A 19299-nucleotide genomic window follows, 5' to 3' on the forward strand; every position below is an offset into this window, starting at 1 on the left:
GCGAAGCAGCATGGGGCTTACGCTGTATCCATACTGTGGCAATATGGGGACACTACCCGTACCTTGGAACACTACTAGGATCTTGGATAATGTCCGTAACCTGGGCCATAAGCTTGGACCATAACCTTGGACACAGTCCGTACATAAGATAACGGTACAGGGGAACACTACCCGTACCTTGGATACTACTAGGACCTTGGATAATGCCCGTACCTTGTAAATAGTCCGTCCATAAGACCCTAAAAATACGAAACTCTTGTTTAAAATCAAACAAGGTCTGATAAACAAAATGAACCTACCTCGAAACACTTCCGAGGGCTCAATAATAAACAAAAGAACTGTCCTTTCTTCCATTTAACATTCTGGAGGACAACAGCAAAAGTACACCAACGTGTCAGCAAAATACAAATACGAGTTAAGGTGGGTCAATCCAAAACTCTACCCTAAAAATATTCAATAATAATATCGAATCTATAAAAGATAATAACTCATCTTTACCTGTAGCTTCGAAATGGCAGCTGATTCAGATTTTGCAACAAGATTTAAATTGCCATTTTTAAAAGCAGGATTTGCAACCGTGCCGCAACCGGCCAAAAACAAAGTGAGGTTAAAACGCAGAGAGGCGCCTTGACATATAACAAGGATCTTGACAGCGCGCGCCTCCACAGAACAGTGAAACGATAGCAGGGTTGGCGACTAGGGAACGTAAAAATTACGCCAAGCGTGCCAAATAAATTATCAGGCCTGAACGATACGGAATCCGGTGATGATAGGCCAGACATCATATATTATATATAAAAAAGACATGTAACGAACTAAAAACGTTACAATGTCACAAAAATATAAATACATATTATATACACATACACATTTCTAAAAGTTGTATTTCACAATTTTTTATATTTTAAGTCAATTCTTTCTCTGAACGTTTTTCGAAATTTAAGAAATTGTTTTATTTTAACCGCACGATTTTACAAACTAAACACCATAATGTTGTATATTTGAAAATATCTATTCCAGAATCAGTAAACAAGAGTTCATCATTTATCCAGAACCAGAAAATTATGAATTATTACCTACACAAATTTCGCGCTGCATCTCAAACCCTCGACTATGACAAAGCTACAGTTGCCGTAGCTGCAATGGTAGTACTTTCGTACCACCGAGGCGCAACTATCGATAGTAAAAAGATGGTAAAAAGCTTTTTGAAAAGAAGTCTTTCTAAAAAAGACCCTTTTACCATCTTTTTACTATCGATAGTTGCGCCTCGGTGGTACGAAAGTACTACCATTCCACGCAGGCCGCTATCTCCCGTTCGGGATTGAATATCTAACCGACACTTTCCGACAAGTCGGAATTAACTATCTCTGCGCTGTGGTTGTCATTTTGTTGATCTGCCCAAGCACACCTGATGATGGAGTAGGGCTCCGAAACCGGTAGTGAGAGCAGGTTGATCCACATTATGACAAACACACCGTAGAATTAAATTTCTATATCAGCAATTAAGTGGCAAGAATCCTTATATAATTTTATTATATACCTATACCGCAAGAAATTTGTTTTCTATTTTATAATTATTGTTATATAATGAGTTTTTATAAATACCCAAAGTGCCTAAATGACTGAAATCCTGTAATATATTTATACATATAGAAATAGTGCACTCGATATTTCTTAATCAATTATATTGATTCTCAACTAATAAACAATATTACAAATTACAATAATAACACGCTGGTTTCTAGATAAAGACCCAAAAACGCCACTTTTTATATCGTCCGCGTTTGTCAGTAAACTACCAAATACAAGTGTATATAAAGTTGCCTACCTTACAAATCCTTTTATGAATGACGCGGTCAATGGCCAATATAAACTATATCTATCGCACCTTAACACATTATATTTTCTATACATAGTATACCTTACCTTGTTGGCGTCACGAGCCGCGGCACTTGGAGTTTAATACGTGTAAAACATAGCGGGAACGAAGGACAAAATGAAATTTTGACCGGCAGTAGAGAAAATTGGTAAAATAAAATGTTTTCAAGCGAAAATTGGTCAAATTGGGAATAGTTTTGAATATTTTAGGATGAAAAAAAAAGTGATTTACAAAAAGTATAATTTAAATAACTTTTTCTAATTTTCTCCTGATTTTTTTTGGGGGGCCACTGATTCATTATTTGTATAAGAAATAAGTTTTTCAATACTATTCCGTAGCGACGGATGATAATTCTGTTACATGAAAAATTGTATTTAGAAAAATATATTACATACATTACGGAGAGGAGATATTTTTTCGGATTCTTTTATTCTAAAGTTTTGTTTCTTTTTTTTCTAGAGTTAGTAAGGCTGAGTTTTATGCTGATGCTGCGTTTAGAAGTCTGCAACCGACGTTTTTTGTTAGATTCTCTGAATCGGACAGATCCCAGACATTGTCTTTCCTGTCGTCAGCAACGGTAAGTGGAGACCATGGATGTACAGTTTAATTTTTATACACTCACCGCCACGAAAAATGGGCACCTTAAAATGTTGATGTATTTTAAAGTTTGATATATTTCGTTCTAGTGTGTCGATTTTTATGAGTTTTTCAGCGGTATGTAGCTAAATGATTTGAATTTTTATTATATCTTTCTAAATCAAAAACGAAAGTTCACATCTGTCAATTATACGAGGGAAAAAAATTGATATATTGGTGAAAGTTTGAAATACCCTGTGGAATATGTTAAAACAACAAGGGATCTAAAAATCATCTAGATACATCCTTTCTCGATAGTTTGTTTTTTGGTTCATCTCAATAGCTTTATTTTTATTGGAGATATTCGCTTTTGAAGAAGATACTAACATTTTTTCGTTATTTTTACATTAAAACTATACCTTTGCTTTCGGTCCTAGTCAACAGACCTAGTAAGTTGTAATCCTGAAGCAGGCCTTCTTGACATAAGAAGCTTTGTTTAATCTTCTTCTTACAGTCCGTTCACTTACATGTACGTTCCTTAGGCGCAATTAGCGAAAATTATGGCAAAAATAATAACAAAAATATTCCAAAATTAATATGATTATTTTGTTAATAAAATATGATTTTTTTGAGGTTTTTGAAGTAGGTTCCTTTGCTTCGCTTTCAGAATATTCTCCAGGGCTTTTGTAATTAAAACTAGAATATATAGCGTAACTAAGACTCAGTAAAACAACCTCAAAAAATTTTAACGACCAGATTTTTGAAATATTTACTTAATGATTTTCGCCATAATTTTTGCTCGTGTCAAACGGACCTTACGAGTTTAAGGTATTTAACGGAAACCATTATTTGGTATTCACGCCACTGAAATAACTTCAATAAATAATTATTTTTCTTGTGCCTCTTCTTCTTTTTCTTCCTCCTTCATACTAGGCGAATCGCCTGTTTGGTTTCGTCGTCTCAAGTTATCGCTCCAAACCAAACCAAACCAAACCTAAGTACGCTCTTCTTATGCTTTCATTTCTCTCCCTGTCCAGAAGCGTCTTTCCAGCTATTCTGCGTAGTACTCTCTTTCTTGTGCTAACGTCAACTAATCATTAAAAATATCCTAAATGGCGCTTAAGGGTCCAATCTGGCAACCCTGTCGTCGACTCGGCTAGATTTGCGGACTCGATAGCGCGTAGTTTTTACTAACATAATTTTACATTAGCCATTAATTGGTTCATAATTGGTCCCTAACTTCCCCTTAATTGGCTTCATTGGCTTTGCAAAATTTGTCAATTTCCCCTTAATTGGTTTCATTGGCTCTGCAAAATTGATCAATTTCCTTCATTTGTTAGCATTGTCACTTAATCAGTTGTACACCGCATTGGTCTCGCGGTTTACCCCTCGTAGCCGGATTAATATGGTAAATCTACCCCGCGGCTTTTTTGACTCGCACTCAGGAGATCGATTTGGTGTCGAATCAAAATAATTCACCTAAATTTTTAGCTCTTTAACTCAAACGGTTTTCGAAATTTTAAAAAACCCTGTTTTTTTCAATTTTATTTTTATTTTTATTGTAAAATCCAAAACTAATTACCTAATGATGATTTTTTTTTCTAATTCTTAGAAATCTAAGACATGAAAAAATAATATGATCATGATTCTTAAACGAAAAGCCGATTTTTAGCGGAGGAAAGAAAATTAAAATCTTCATTTTTTAACCTTTGTGAAATGTCACTCACTAAAAATCGTTAGAAAATGTCTTATACTTCTTTGCACTCAGGAATTTTTTAGAATTTTTTGAAGTGGTGGAACAATATGAAAAAAATTAAAAACTCATTTTTTTTCTAAAATCTTCTGTTTTAACTAACTTATGTTTTGTTTAGTTTAAAAAAGTGCGTAGAAAATATTTTTTAGTTCAAATTCACAATGATATTGCTTATTACACATTTTCAATCATATTGCTACGCAATGATTACGTAAAGACCGGGGTTTTCAAAAATTCAAATTAATAAGTAAGTCAATAATAATTATGATTTGAAATAAAAAGAAAATATAACAGAATTCTACGCTGATTACGGTTTTGCACAAAAATGGCCAAGAAGATTGAAAAAAAAACTGGTATAAAGAAGAAGAAAGAAATAATGGCAAGGAACAAAACTCGGAGCAAAAAAAATGTTTCCTGCTGTTGGTAAATTGGATGATTATTTTAGAGATTACCATCCATTGCGAGTTTCATGGGAAAACAATGGAAGGTGCAACGCACATTAGCAGCTAATAAGAAGAGAAAGACAGGCGTGATGAATTTTTAACGCCATCGTGAGCTTTGTGGTGCCAAAATTAACTTAAGTTATCGTCGTTGTTGACGAATATATGAAAAAAAGTTTGATATAAATATTGCATGATCTATGAACGTACGAATTTTTTTTTGTTGTATACAGGGCGTCCCAAAAAAGCACTTTGATTGAAGAACTACTTGATTGGATTTATAGAGATTGTGAGTGCTGGGATCGTTGGAGGACTACTAAAGGAAAGTGTCCCAAATAAAGAAAAAATATCAAAGTTGGTTGCAGTTTTTTTTAAGTCGAACACCCTGTATATTTTAACATTTTTAGTTTCTATGATTAAAATAATGGTAAATTTGATTGAAGGTTTACCGCAGTTTAATCTTACCGTTTTTGAAATATTTATGATTTTGTGAAAATGCTGTAACAATTTCAATGTTTCATTTCTCTAGACCTATTTATGTTTTTAAAATCAAAAACATTGCACTGAGTTTTTCTATTTATTAAATTTTGTGCTGCAATAATAAAAATAATACTACCCTATACAGTGTGTCTAAAATGTTGATTAAATAATGACTAGTTTTAAACGGTAAAACTTGTTTAATTTAAATGATACACCCTGCATATTTTACGTAAATCAGATAACACAATTAATTGCTTATCAAATTGTATTATACCATTTTTTAGTTATTTCTTCAAGTTTTCGTAGAAAATGCATTTTCTTATAATTTAGACCTCATTTATCAATATACCCCTGGAATATAGACATTTTAGATATTTCTTTAAAGCAAAAAATGTACAAAATGTACAAAAACCTGATAATATTACTAGCTCATTGGTTCTTTTGTAAAAAAGTATTCCAATTAAATATACCACCATTATTTCTGCCCGAATATTAATTAATTACATCCTTAATTATTATAATGGGGTCCTTGCACGTGTCGGGTAAAATTCAAATATTTATGATTTCTAATACATTTTCACCTACAACATACATGTAAAATCAGTTTGTACAAATTCCATCTGGAAAGTACTTAAATCAATTATTAAAATTCGCTTGGCGCAAAACCGAAGTCTGACGTCATAAGTGTTAAAATTTTCTTCCAACAGCGAACGCATTTCATTTAAATAAGGTGTTCCCCAATGACATCTAAGATCTAAATAAATTAATTTATTTAGTATTTATTTTATTTAGATGTCATTAGGTGTTTTAGTTTGTTGAATTATGACAGAGCCCGATTATAATAATGCCCAGCCAGACAATCTACGGAAAGTAGATTCGACAATTGTCGCTCATTATTTTTCACAGAATGTTTTGTTTACTTCTGCCGATAGGAACAGAATTTAGAATAAGTGGGAGGGGTTAATCTCTGCGACCTTAGAGATCTATTGTGTCCCCCTTTCTTGAGTTATAACTGATCATACAGTCCCAGGACTACCTACGGAGACCCATGTCCCTCACAGTCGAGGAGCTACGACCCAGGCCGGGTAGACGAAACGGTAGCTTGTGTCGCCTGTTGGGTTTAGAGGTAGGAGGTAGGCTCCCGACCCTTGGAGGAGGTGGTAGCTTGTATGCCACTTGCGGAGGATGGTCTCACGCAAGTGCCAGCCACCTCTCCTGTAGTTCTCTTTGGGTTTGGCTCCTTGGAACATTCATTGTTACTGTTCCCAGTGTCGCTAGGGGGTTTCCCCACAGCTTCACCGGTGATGTTTTTATTACTATTATTACCAGATCTCATAGTGTTCCTATGAGTCGCTAGGGACAGTCGGTCCTCTTCTACAGAGCCCCGCATGTAGAAGTAAGCGGCAAAATACAATGGGGTGCTCCCCGGTGCCCTAAGATTGAGGCTGTCCGTAGCCCCGCCCGGTATCGTTATATGTCTTGGTGCAATTCCCAGGCCACGACACTACAGTCAGGGACAAGACGGTGAGTGAGATGCTTCTTAGACCAAGCCAAGTGCTAGGGGTATTCCCCCCAGCACCTGATCAGGAGCTTCCCCACCAACGACAAGGTCTTGCATCTCCTAGGGGAAGCCGATAGGAACAAACAAGCAAAATAAGTTCGTGGAAAATTTTACTGTACAGGGTGTCCCATTTTAGTTGAAATCATACGGTATCTCCGTTATTCGTGAAGATAGAAGGGTGCGGTTTGCACAAACCTTTGCCAATTTTTTGTCAAACGGAAGATACTGTCAACAAAATTTTCAAAGCTCTCTTCGTTTCTCAGCTACAGGGTCTTTTCGAAAATTTTGCAACTTGGGACAGCCCCCGTATCTTCTTTATTATGGATGATATCGAGAAAGTGAACACTGATTCTTGTAGGACTTTTTACGTAGAATACAGTGGCGTCGTCTGGTTTTCTACGAAAAAAATATTTTTGAAAATATGAACTAAAGTTATGTTTTTTCAAATGGAACACATATATCACTCTGTATTTATTTTGACTATTTCCTGCAATATTTAAAATATGTAATTTTCTTATTAGTAGGCCGTGATAAATAACAAAAAATTAAAATGGTATTTACTAAAATAGTCATACACATATAAAAATTTTATTTAAAATTGACATATTTTACTTTTGAATTGTTACCACAGAATATCTGAATATATTTTTCTTTTTTTTATAACGGGATGGGTTTGCAAATATCTAAAAGCTTGCTTGTATTATTAAAGTATTTTCCAGGTGTTCGACATTGTATTAGTTGCCACGATATATTTCATATTTCAAAAATCCCCAAAATCAGAAATCGAGAACCGACAAATCCGGGAATCAGGGAGGCCAACATATGGGTTCATTGGTTCCAATTCATTGATTTGATAAATAATAATTTAACAAAATTCTAATATTTTCGTTGTAAGTTAAGTTGTGAGGGGGAGCCCCATCTTGCTGAAAGTATATTTTATTTAAATTAGCTATGGAATATTTAAAAGTTCCGATACGATAGCTTCCAAGATTTACAAATAGCGGTAGAGAGTTAAGTTTTTCTAATACATATATAAAGAATTTATTAGCGGCTCTCAAAATAAAAGAGGAGACAGATAGCAGTATATACTTTTAATAATTCTTTAGTTTCTTTTATTTTCAATCATGGCCTACTAATAAATATGATCTGTTAATATATTTTTTTTTAAATATTGCAGTAAATATTGAAAATAAATATCGAGTGATATATAGTTTTGAGAAGCTTATGGCAAGCCCGAGGGGTATCTCACTTGGGTAAAAAATGTACATGTACTGCCAAAATATCATCTTTCTACCAAGCGACTGCCAATCACAGCCAAAAAGACTGCCTATGACTGCCATGTAATTATTATAGGTGACTGCCGTAAGACTGCCAATGACTGCCAGCGACTGCCAAGAAAATGTACATGTAATTCAAGTAGTGAGACACCCCTCGGGCAAGCCAGATCATATAATTTCGAAATATACAGGGTGTTCCATTTAAGAAAAGATAACTTTAGTTCATATCTTAAAAAATATTTTTTTCGTAGAATAACAGACTACGCCACTGTAGTCTACGCAAAAAGTTCTGCAATAAACAGTTTTCACCGTCTCGATACCTTTAACAGTAACAGAGATACAAGGGGTGTTCCAAATTGCAAAATTTTCAAAAAGACCCTGTAGCTCAGAAATGAAGAGGGCTATGAAAATTTTGTTTACGGCATCTTCCGTTTGACAAAAAAGTGGCACCAGGTTTGTGCAAACCGCACCCTACTATCTTCACGAATAACGGAGATACCGTATGATTTCAACCAAAATGGGACACCCTGTACATTATTACGTTACTTAAGGGATAGAAGGCAACGAACTATGACTAACTCGACCAGAACCGTTCTGCTTTCTAAGAGGAAACCAACTTAAAGCAGAAACTGAAGGACCTGGAAGAATGCATTGAATCCTCCAACGGTCTAAGACACTCGTGGACATTTTTCAAGGCCGAAAATTGATTTAAGTAAGAACAATCTTTGGATTGTCACGGGATATTTAACAAGACACCGTCTCCTCAATACCTCAGTAGATAAAAGCTAAGAAACAATGGCGAATGCGGATTCTGTAGGGAAAATGGGGAAACACCTGAACACCTCATCACTGAGTGCGCCGAGGTGACAACCATTCGTGCCATGAACTTTGGTACGACTGATGTCGGAGATGGAGAACTAGCCTCTATAAAACTGTATCAGATACTGGTTTTTGTCAAAGCCCCGAGGCTGTATGAAGAGTTATAACTCAAGAAAAAGGAACACAATACATCTGTAAGGTTCATTCTACACATTCTATATATTTTGTGTAAAGTTTGGAGCTGGTGATCCACGTTTGGCATGTCCGGGCGACTAGTTAGCGCACAGATCAGATGGTTACGGGTTGCACGCAACGCTGACCTCGAAACCATTCACTGCGACGGTTAATTTTGGCCGTCCGTACCGCGCGTCTTTTTTTTGTTCACCTCTCGTCTGCGTGCTTTAGACCCAGACAAATCGAATAAATACGCATATTTTTGCCATTTTTAATTAAACACTCGGTTGCAAAAAAAAACGCAACGGAAAATTTTCGGTCAAGTTTTTTTTTAAATATTATATTTTTTTATTTTTAGTTATTTCTTTGATTTTTTTAACAAACGGTATATTAGGGTATTCGGAACAGATATCACACTGTGCATTTTAACCCGATCAAACAAACAATCGGAGGTTGACTACGTACTGTAAAAACCAACTGAGATAGAGAAGGCGACATTGCCACATCTCAAATTTGCGCCTATCTACTTAGTTTGATTTGCAGAAAAGGTGACTTTAAAACCTTCACCGGATATCAATAAATCTCAATTTCTTAATTAAATTAATAGTTTATTTTTAAAGAAGCATGCGTAATAATATGTTATTAACCAAAGGATATATGCGTTACTAAGTGCGTTACTATTAAAGGACATGTTTACTGTTTAATGTGCTGAAACGTCTAGAACTATTGGCAACGTCGCTGCTAGTCTTCCAGAATGAAAATGAGCCGTCCGTCCCACCACCCCTGGCGACGGCCCTTGGTCCTTTATAGCCTTGTTTATAAAGGGTTATAGCGTACTACGTTTAGCTTACGGTGTGTTTGAAGTCGGAATCAAGTCCGAAATGAACTTTTCAGTGTTTTTCAGTAGTTTTTGTTTTTGTTTAACGTACTTTTGAATCTGCGAATTTTCAATATGGTACGACAGTGTCAAGTGTGTGGAAAAATAAGCTCAAATTACCCGAATTTGTCTTTTCACAGGTAGGTACAAATTTCCGCCGTAATTGTACATAGGCGTCCCACAAGGGAGCCCCTTACAATTAAAATAATTTCTAATTATATTTGTTGAATTTTGATCTATTAAAACAAGAACGTAGTAGCCGGTAATTGAATTATAATTCGTCTTAATTACTACCTAACTGTTTTAGATCATAACAAATTTGAATATAAACGTTGCATTTGAAACTTTATTATAAGCCAGAAAGTGACATTTTTTCTTCTTAAAATTGCGTCATATTTTGGTCATTATATACGATATTCTAAAGGAATTTTGCTCAACAAATAAACAAAGGTGTTAACTCGCCCTTTTTTACATTTTACTGCTTTATTATATCTGCCCCTTCGGCCTTGTTTAGACAATTTTTTTACCACCGTACAAATACCTCTTCCTAGAGTTATTTGTACGTGTGTTTACCTTTTTTTAGAATGGGACGAACTGTAAATAATTTTTAGGCTACTAGTTTTAAACATACACCTATACACAGAGTGACCCAGGCCTCCAAAAAAGCTTTTTACCTATTACGTTTTTGGTTTGTGATTTTTATTTCAATTTTTTACATAAGATGGGGGCCATTGTAACGCACATTTTCAAAATATGTTTGTCAACATACAGGGTGATTCAAACCTCAATACATATGCTTAATACAGTTCATGAAGATTGAGATATTTAACTAAAATTTGGTTGTCTGGTGAAGCTACCTTTAAAAGTAATGGGTTTGAAATAAACGTAATATTCATTATTATGCGACAGAAATCCCATACTGTAGCACACAGATTTGATACTTTTAATGATAAATGCCTTCTATCGAGACACTAAAAGGTAATTGCCTCGTGACAGAGCCATTATAATACAAGAAGAAGATCGAAAGAGTCAAATCTTGTCTTATATTTTCAAAAAAACACAATTTTCTCATTAAATTTTAGGTATAGGAAGTTATTAATAGTACAAGATTAAACAACTATTACACAGTACTTCACAGGAAGCTATCGATTGCGAACTAACTAAATCGTTACTAATTACTAATTTTGAAAAGTTCTTTTTAAGATCAAAAAAGGTAAAACTAAAACCTAAACTATCATTTGAGATTAAACGGGAAGTTCTAAATAATGTTGCCTATTCTAAACAAAAAAAATTTATTTGTAAGTTTTATAACATCTCTAATTAAATTTGGACGAAAAGAATATTTCTGTTTGCTGCAGATAATTTTCTCATGGAAAATACGTAAATAAAAATGACTTTTTAAGTAAAAAAAAGTCAAAAGGACAAGTTATTCTAAAAAAGGACTGTCCTTTTCAAAAAAGGACAGGTGGCAAGCCTAGGTGTTTCTGGAATGGAAATTTAGTGGCAAATCTACAACTTTAGTTTGAAAATATGTTCCGGCCACCTATGTTTACAAAAATGTCTAAAATGTGCTTTACCATTGCTTCCATATTCTGAAAAAAAAATGAATGAAAAGTCACCAACCACAAACCTAATATAGAACTGTTTCAGAAACTTGAGTCACCCTGTAAATATTCAAAAGTAACTGAAAGTTTATATAGAAGTAAGTGAAAGTTTAAATTGAAAATCGACGTTTGAGCGATTTTCGAAAACTACCTACTAACCTTTCAACATAAGTATATATGGGATATTAATTATATTATTATATTAGACCTTGTAACAAAACTCATCTGACGAAAAAGTGTTAATGTAGTATATTAATATGGAGTAAACATTTTACTAATTACTTTACTTTTACTTTACTAATTAAATTCCTTCCAAAAACGATACGCCACTGGCCATTAGAACAATCCAAATGCGCCTAGTTGCCGGGGTCGGAAATTTTAGACTTCTCTGTCTCTTCTGTCCTTGTTTGACACATTGGAATGTTTGATACACTTCCAACGAGTATTTATGAATGAGATGTTCGGTCTATCTTTATAATGTCTTTGGGTATTCGTTATCGCGTCGTGAGAGAAATGACTTTGTAAATAACGGACACCCTACTGTATATAAATATATAAACTTTAATTTGTAAACTCTGATTCTTTCTTTTTTTTACAAGTTTTTTGTTTGTTTGTACACTTAGTTATTACAGTTATTTTTTTAGTTACTCTTTCTACTTAGTTATTCTTTAGTTCTGTTAGTGTACTAATATTTATTAAAACCAAGCCTGTATCGCGATACTTTTTAACGTTTTTTAAATTTTAATATAGAGTTCTAATCCAGTGTCGATATGACATTACGACAATAGTCACCAAAGCCACCTCGAATAAATTTTTATACCGGGTGCGTCTGAAAAGTGGCTCATCCCTATAACTTATTTATTTTTTTCGATAAAAGGCGAGATTTGGTACGTTAGTATATGACATAAATTACGTATTGATTGACATTATTCAATTGTTTTCGGCCACTGCCTGTTTCACCGCAAATGCCTACAACTTTTGATTTTTAAATGGCACCCTCGGTATTTTGTTACTTTATTCGATAGAAAATGACACTCTGAATAGAATGACATATCATATGTCAACTTTTGACACTTTCGAATATGGTTTATTTGAAATTGTAACATGCGGTTCGTAACTACAATAATTGGACTCGAAATATCAAGTGTGTGGTATTAAATTATTCGTAAAAAAGGCTTTTTCCAAATATGCTAATGAGCCACCCTCGTTCCATTTGAAAAAATTGAGATATGAGTAAAAATACGATTATGTATACGTATATGTATACGATCAAATCTATTTTTCCAAGGCTTCTTGATTAAAAATTAGTGATTTTAACACAGCCATGACACTCTAGATTAAGGTGCCATTTAAAAATCAAAAGTTGTAGTCATTTCCCAGGTAGCATCTATCTGACTTCGAACTAAATCTGACCTGAAGCGACGTCAGACTTTCCTATTAAAAGCGACGTCGTTGTACAAAATAACAACGTACCATTTTTATTAGTTTCCCCACGTCGTTCCCACGTTGGCTTGCACGACGTACATATACTTGAACTAGCCCGACATCTACCCGTTGTGAATAGGATACGTCTCACTGATAATCCCTAAAGTAACGTCCAATTATATTTTGTTGTATTTTATGTTCATATTTATAACCTAATTTACGTATCTCTATTTACGTCCTTAAATACAACCCATTAAGTAGCATTTGCGACCTAATGAACATCATGAACATAACCTAATAAAAAGTTTTTGTAAACAAACTTAATTGTTTTATTATGCCTAAAAAAATAATAAAAAGGCATTTCTACATTTCCTACTACTTTTTCTACAATTCAAAATGCATTCATCTACATTTTACAGAAAGAGGTCGAGGCTTTTGCAAAATAATAATAGTAGTAGTGATGTCTTGCCTCCACCCGTAAATGCTTTTTATCCGGAAGAGATGCTGCATTACACTGGTGCATCTTAATTTCATTTTTTTCGCTTAGGAAACCAGCAGACCCCATCCTCCTCCGACATGTGAGGTTAGGCTTAAAAAAGTGGCTGCCCATTTTTTAAGGAGAAAACAAAAACTAAAATATAGTATCACTGATACGCAAAGTGAGGTTACGTGGCGTACGTTGGAATTATATACGTCATAATACGATTGCCGGTCGTCCGGTTTAATGACTTCGGTCGTGTGAGACGACTAATGTTGGAGACCCGCTCGGAATTGGTATATTGGTAGTTCATATTAAGTCGGACACAGAAATCCGCCATTCTTAATACGTATCCGATTGTCAGCCATTTTAAAATAGTTTTTTGTTTTTAAAATTTATATTATCATTTCGATTTCTAGTAGAATAATATTGATAAGGTTGAGTTTGGGGGGAACCACAGTACAGTTTTATGATTAAACCAGCTAGAAAATAAAAAAAAATATTTTGTGAGTTACTTTTTATAGATATTTTTATTTCATAAATCTACCTAATTTTGAAGGCGCTCGTTGTTTTCCGGAGTATTTTAATCAAATATATCAAGAAAGTGACTTCCGTTGACAAAACTGATGTCTGGATTAATGATTCAGAATTATTATAATACGAAATTAGATAGGCACTTATAGTTATATTCGAGGAGTGATTATGAATCCATTTGTAATTAGGTAGTTTGGTTAGGTTTTTATGTATTCTTGGTAGCGAATATGAAAACCAAACGTAACGTAAGTGCTTAGCGACGAATTTTAAGTAACTAAAATCCAACGTAATATGACGTTGGTAATTGGTAGAATTACATTCCCTATTAGGTCAGATACCGACGTCGAGACGACCCGAATCTGTATTCCCCATTTAGGTGCAAATAAGGGTCGTCAGGCGGTCGAACCGACGTTGGTACCCGACGTCGGGTTTATTGAACGCGACGTAAACCCGACGTTAGATAACGTCCAAATGCGTTAGATAACGTCCAAATGTTTTTGTGAAACAGGAAGTGACCAAAAACAATTGATTACGCCAGTCAATCCGAATTTATGTCATATCCTAACATACCAAATCTCGTTTCATTATCTGAAAAAATAAAAAAAGTTATGGGGGTTTTGAGACCACTTTTGGGACGCACCCGGTATTTTAAAAAATATAATCAAAATTTTGTACCATCCTCTTTATGACGATAAAGACCCCCACTGTAACTATTCTAGAAAGAAAAAAATTGCTATAAAGATTAACATAACACACGTCTATTATAAGTTTAAAGTTTAAATAAATATTAAATTTTGCACAGCTGAATATTTGTCCGAATGATAAATTGGCAAAAGCAAAAGAGAGATAGTGCAAGCGAGAGGGAAAACAACGAAAAAAAAGCTATATTTAACTATGTAGGAGCAGATATTGCGTATTTAAATTGTTTAGAACGTATGGATATAGCGTCTTTAAATGTCAAGGCCGTTGCAGTTTGCAACTTTTTTTCAAATCCAATTTGTATTATAATTCGTTTTAGCGATGTGTCGACATTTCGCCTGCTTCTTGTCTGGCCTGTCTATTAGCTGTCTATTAATTTCTTTAAATCGTTTTTAAGCCTCCAGGCTGTTTGCCTTTTAAGTGTATACGTTAAAGCCTGTCTAACCGATAATATTATTAAACAAGTGAAATGTTATTTAATGAATATAATGATACTTTTTATAAGATTTCAGAAAATAATATAGGTTGGAAACATATTTGGGAAATTGAAATATCCAAAAGTTTTGAACCAGGTGCAAAAAAATCATGATTTTTTACAAAAATTTAATCAATTTTCTATTTAAAGTCCTATCCTAAATGGCTAAATCTTTGTAACTCTGCCCGATTATGAAAAATATTAACACTTCTACGGCGGGTGTCGTTTTTCCACATCGGTCACCGATATACAGGGTGGTCCGAACTGTATTCCGGAAACGTCGGCAGCATATTCTGAGGATAAAAATATGTAAAAAAGTTCCTATAAAAATGTATGTCCTAAAATGCTTAGTTTCGGAGATACACAGAAAAAAAAACTTGTATAGATTAGATAAAATACTTTAGCACTATAGGGCACAAATATAGGGACAGACAAAACCTAATTTACCGTATTTAAATATTTTGACTAGAATTTCTCTCCTAATATAAATAACCCTATTAGGTAATTTATAAAATATTAATTATTAAGAATTAATAAACATTTTTGTGTTTGAAACGAAGTCGTTAGTTTCGTTAGTTAGTTGAAAACAGATGAAAAATATAGTTGTGTGTGATAAACAAACGTTTTATCAAAAAATGAGGTACATAGGAAGAAGTACTAATTTAGAAAAATCACATGTTGTAGTAAATACTTTTATTTTATCAAATACAAAATAAACGTGCTGGTGTATATAATATCTTGGCGTGAGGGAACTAATTTACCACCTGCATTAGAAAAGTTTTTTACTAAACCAAAAAAGGATATTTGCTAGGCTAGATAAGCACACATGCGTACTTAGAGAAAGTTCTTATGTAGATTCAGGGTTTATGGTTATCCTTCAGCAACTTCTAAGCGAAGGAGCTTCCACCGTCCTGCTGGTTTTTCCTTTCGGATACTTATTGTTGGCAAAATATAGGCCTGTTATGTTATTATTTTTTATTATGTATGTTAGCGCGCTAGAGCTAAATAATTAAATACGAAATTATTAAATCTCGGATACTTCTATTACTTTATAGATAATATTACCTGAAAAAATATCATCTGTCAACTCGTTTAATAGTTTCTTTATTGCGTTGTCTTTAGAAAATGTGCCACGACTTGCATATTCTATTTAAATAAATTCATTGCATGATCAGGGAAGGAGATAATTTTCCACTTGGAAATAATTTACTATTATACATATATTAGTATACAGAGTTATCTGAAAATTTTATTCGAATAATTTCAGGGATGATTTATGTGAAAATTTCTGTATGGGCGGCTATTGATAATATTATGATTGGTGTATAAATAAATAAATGATTGCTTTACCTCTTATGTTCATAAATGTTCTTATCATTAGAACCATTGATATGTTGTATAAACCTGCCTTTAAATTTACCAAAAGATAGAATTCATGAATTTTCCAGTTATCGTTTTATGTTGCATTAGTCTTAAAATTATAATAATTATCTGAATAAAATTGGAAATTACTTACTCACAAAATCTTTCATGATTTCTTTGAGGTCTTACTCAATCAATAATCTTGCTTTTCTTCCATTATTAAAAGTTTTTTGTCAGGTCTACATAAAAAGACAATAGTACTAAACAACACTTGTTTTAAGAGTAATTGGGTCCTATTTCGTTAAACTACACTATTAAAATTAATAAACATAAACAAACGATTTATGTGTTTTTAATAATTAGTAAGTTGTATAATCTAATTCAAATAAACTTTAATTTGAGCCAGAAAATATTGTGTTAGAAGAAAAAAATGATTCTTGTGCATAATGTATCTTGTAAATTTGACTACTGCTTTATCTGAATCCAAAAAAATGCACATATAATTCAATAAATTATTCATCAGGTAATAAATTTTATCTAATTACGCCAAGTTATTTTTTTCTGTGTACATGGTGTTCATTTTTATTTCGTTTATTTCCAAATAATTTCTGAAATAACGTCAATATTTGGATAAAAAGTGGCGTCTGGGAGTTTTTTGACATGAGAAATTTGATTTTGATGTCAATATGACTCCTATTTATAGGGGGCGCCACCTACATGTGTTTTAACTGTTTTGAAGAGTAATAACTTTTCGTCCGTACCTGTATAAAACGACTATGTCAAAAAATATACATTTTCGTGATTTTCTCCGTAAAAATGTCTCTTATAAAGTAAACATCGCTACGAGCAATCGTTCTCAAGATATTTCCAATAGAAATAGTCAATACATGTCATTATTGACAAAAAAATAAACACGTTGAGTAGATAGTTATTTGACTGAAATAATAAATTTGGAAAATTTTTATTTTATTAAATTAATCATAATTTTTTCTGCGGAAAAATGATGACAAAACAGTTTCTGTTGAACTTTTGGCACAAAAACATTTCAAATTTATGATTCCAGTCTAATAAATATTTAGTCAACATGTTTAATTTATGTCAATAATGACAGATATTGATAAGTTCGATTCTAAATATCTCGGGAACCATTATTCATAGCAATTTTTACTAAGAGACTTTTTTTACGTAAAAAATGTATATTTTTTTATACAATAGTTATATACAGGTTCGGACGAAAAGTTATTACTCTTCAAACATTTGTTAAAACACATGTAGGTGGCGCCCCCTACAAATAGGAGTCATATTGGCCTCAAAATCAAATTTCTCGTGTCAAAAAACTCCCAGACACCAATTTTCATCCATTGTGCATAGTCATATAGCCAATCTATCTCATTTTTAGAAAAACGATGACATTCCTTGTTATTTTCCATTAATTTTCATTATTATTATTTTCGGAAATTTTTTTGAGGGCACGAATATTTTGAATATTTATATATTTTTTAGGTATATCTAACATATTTCCTTAAATAAAAAATATTACCAACCTTAGTTACATCAAATGTTAAAACTCAAATGGGTAATATTTCAATATATAGACATTGTAGTTCATTCACATTATGATTGTAGATCTTATGTTTACCTTTTCAACTGTCAAAAAATTTCCACTAAAGTTTCGTGGCGCCTCGAAAAAATTTCCGGAAATTTTTTCAGTTGCCATGGTAACTAGTCAACATTAAAGCATGTTATTGGTTGAAAAGTAGAGGTGTGAAATTTTCGTTTAAATAAAATCAACGGCTCATATTTATGTGTATTGCAGTATAATATATTTAATGCTAAAATCAAGAACAAAGTCCAAACCACTGTCAAAAAAAATTGTTTATTGGCCTAACCATTATTTTATTTGCTTTTGCGTTTCATCTTTCAAACAACGCTATTTTATACCATGCCTGGTACATCCCAAAAATCGCTATTTCGAAAGTAACGTAGCGACGAGAGCACCAACGCCAGCAGTAACCGACCAAATCGTGACAGGCAAAACCTAGGCAAAACAGGCAAAACGCCGCCGAGGTCGAGCGTCGCTAGCCAGTTACAGCGGGGACCAGTTACTTGTTTCTTCTGTTCGCGACAGACGGAACTACGGCTCTAAAGGTGGCTATTCACTTGCAACAAAACACTCCGAACCGAACCGAACGCGCCAAACATTTTCCGAAGCTCGTCGGTAAACGGAATTTGCTCAAAAGAATTTGTTCGTTGGCCGGTGTTCAGTGGATATGGCAGTTTTGAACGATCGTTGTGTTTTTGGTGCTTTTAAACTGTGCCTAGCTAGAGAGTGGAACAGAGAAAAGTGTTTAGAGTTAATTGATGAGTTTGAGAAGCAGCCTATTTTTTGGGACCCGACAAATGGGACATATTATAACAAAATAAAAAAGCATGATGCTTGGGTGGCAATTGCTAATAATATAGGGTGCACCTGGTGCTATATGGTAATATCAGATGCATCCATGTCGACAAACACACTAACACTGATTACTTGTGGGAACGCAGCGAACACCGCAACAAGGCGGAACGCTTCGCGCAAAATGTTTTGTTGCAGGTCGTTCAGAGCGCACCCGGAAAATGTTTTGTTGCAGATTGTTTGGAGTGCGCGGCGCGTTTGGTTCGTTCGGAGTGTTTTGTTGCAAGTGAATACCCACCTTAAGAGCGCGACGGCTGGAGCGAACACGCGCGACTCTACGTACAACTTAACAAGTATAGCTAGAGACGTGAGAAATATAAAATAACACGCGACCGGTGCTATCCCCAAGTCTCTTCCTATATTTGTTCAACTGTACATGCCAGTGCCAGTGCCAGTTGCTACTGTTGGCGACCGACGAAATCGCGACGGCT

General features: G+C 33.9%; 1 protein-coding gene across 1 annotated transcript in view; it reads left to right on the forward strand.

The window, feature by feature from the left end:
• The window catches only part of LOC115886064 (zinc finger protein 629-like), a 188776-nt gene that overhangs the window by 20900 nt on the left and 148577 nt on the right, over positions 1 to 19299 (forward strand). The window contains exon 2 of the mRNA XM_030905092.1: positions 2339 to 2456. The gene's annotated coding sequence lies outside the window, so the exon portion shown is untranslated. The remainder of the gene's footprint in view (positions 1 to 2338; positions 2457 to 19299) is intronic.

Source organism: Sitophilus oryzae, unplaced genomic scaffold, assembly GCF_002938485.1.
Source record: "Sitophilus oryzae breed Bouriz unplaced genomic scaffold, Soryzae_2.0 scaffold_466_pilon_pilon, whole genome shotgun sequence".
Classification (NCBI taxonomy): Eukaryota; Metazoa; Arthropoda; class Insecta; order Coleoptera; family Curculionidae; genus Sitophilus; species Sitophilus oryzae.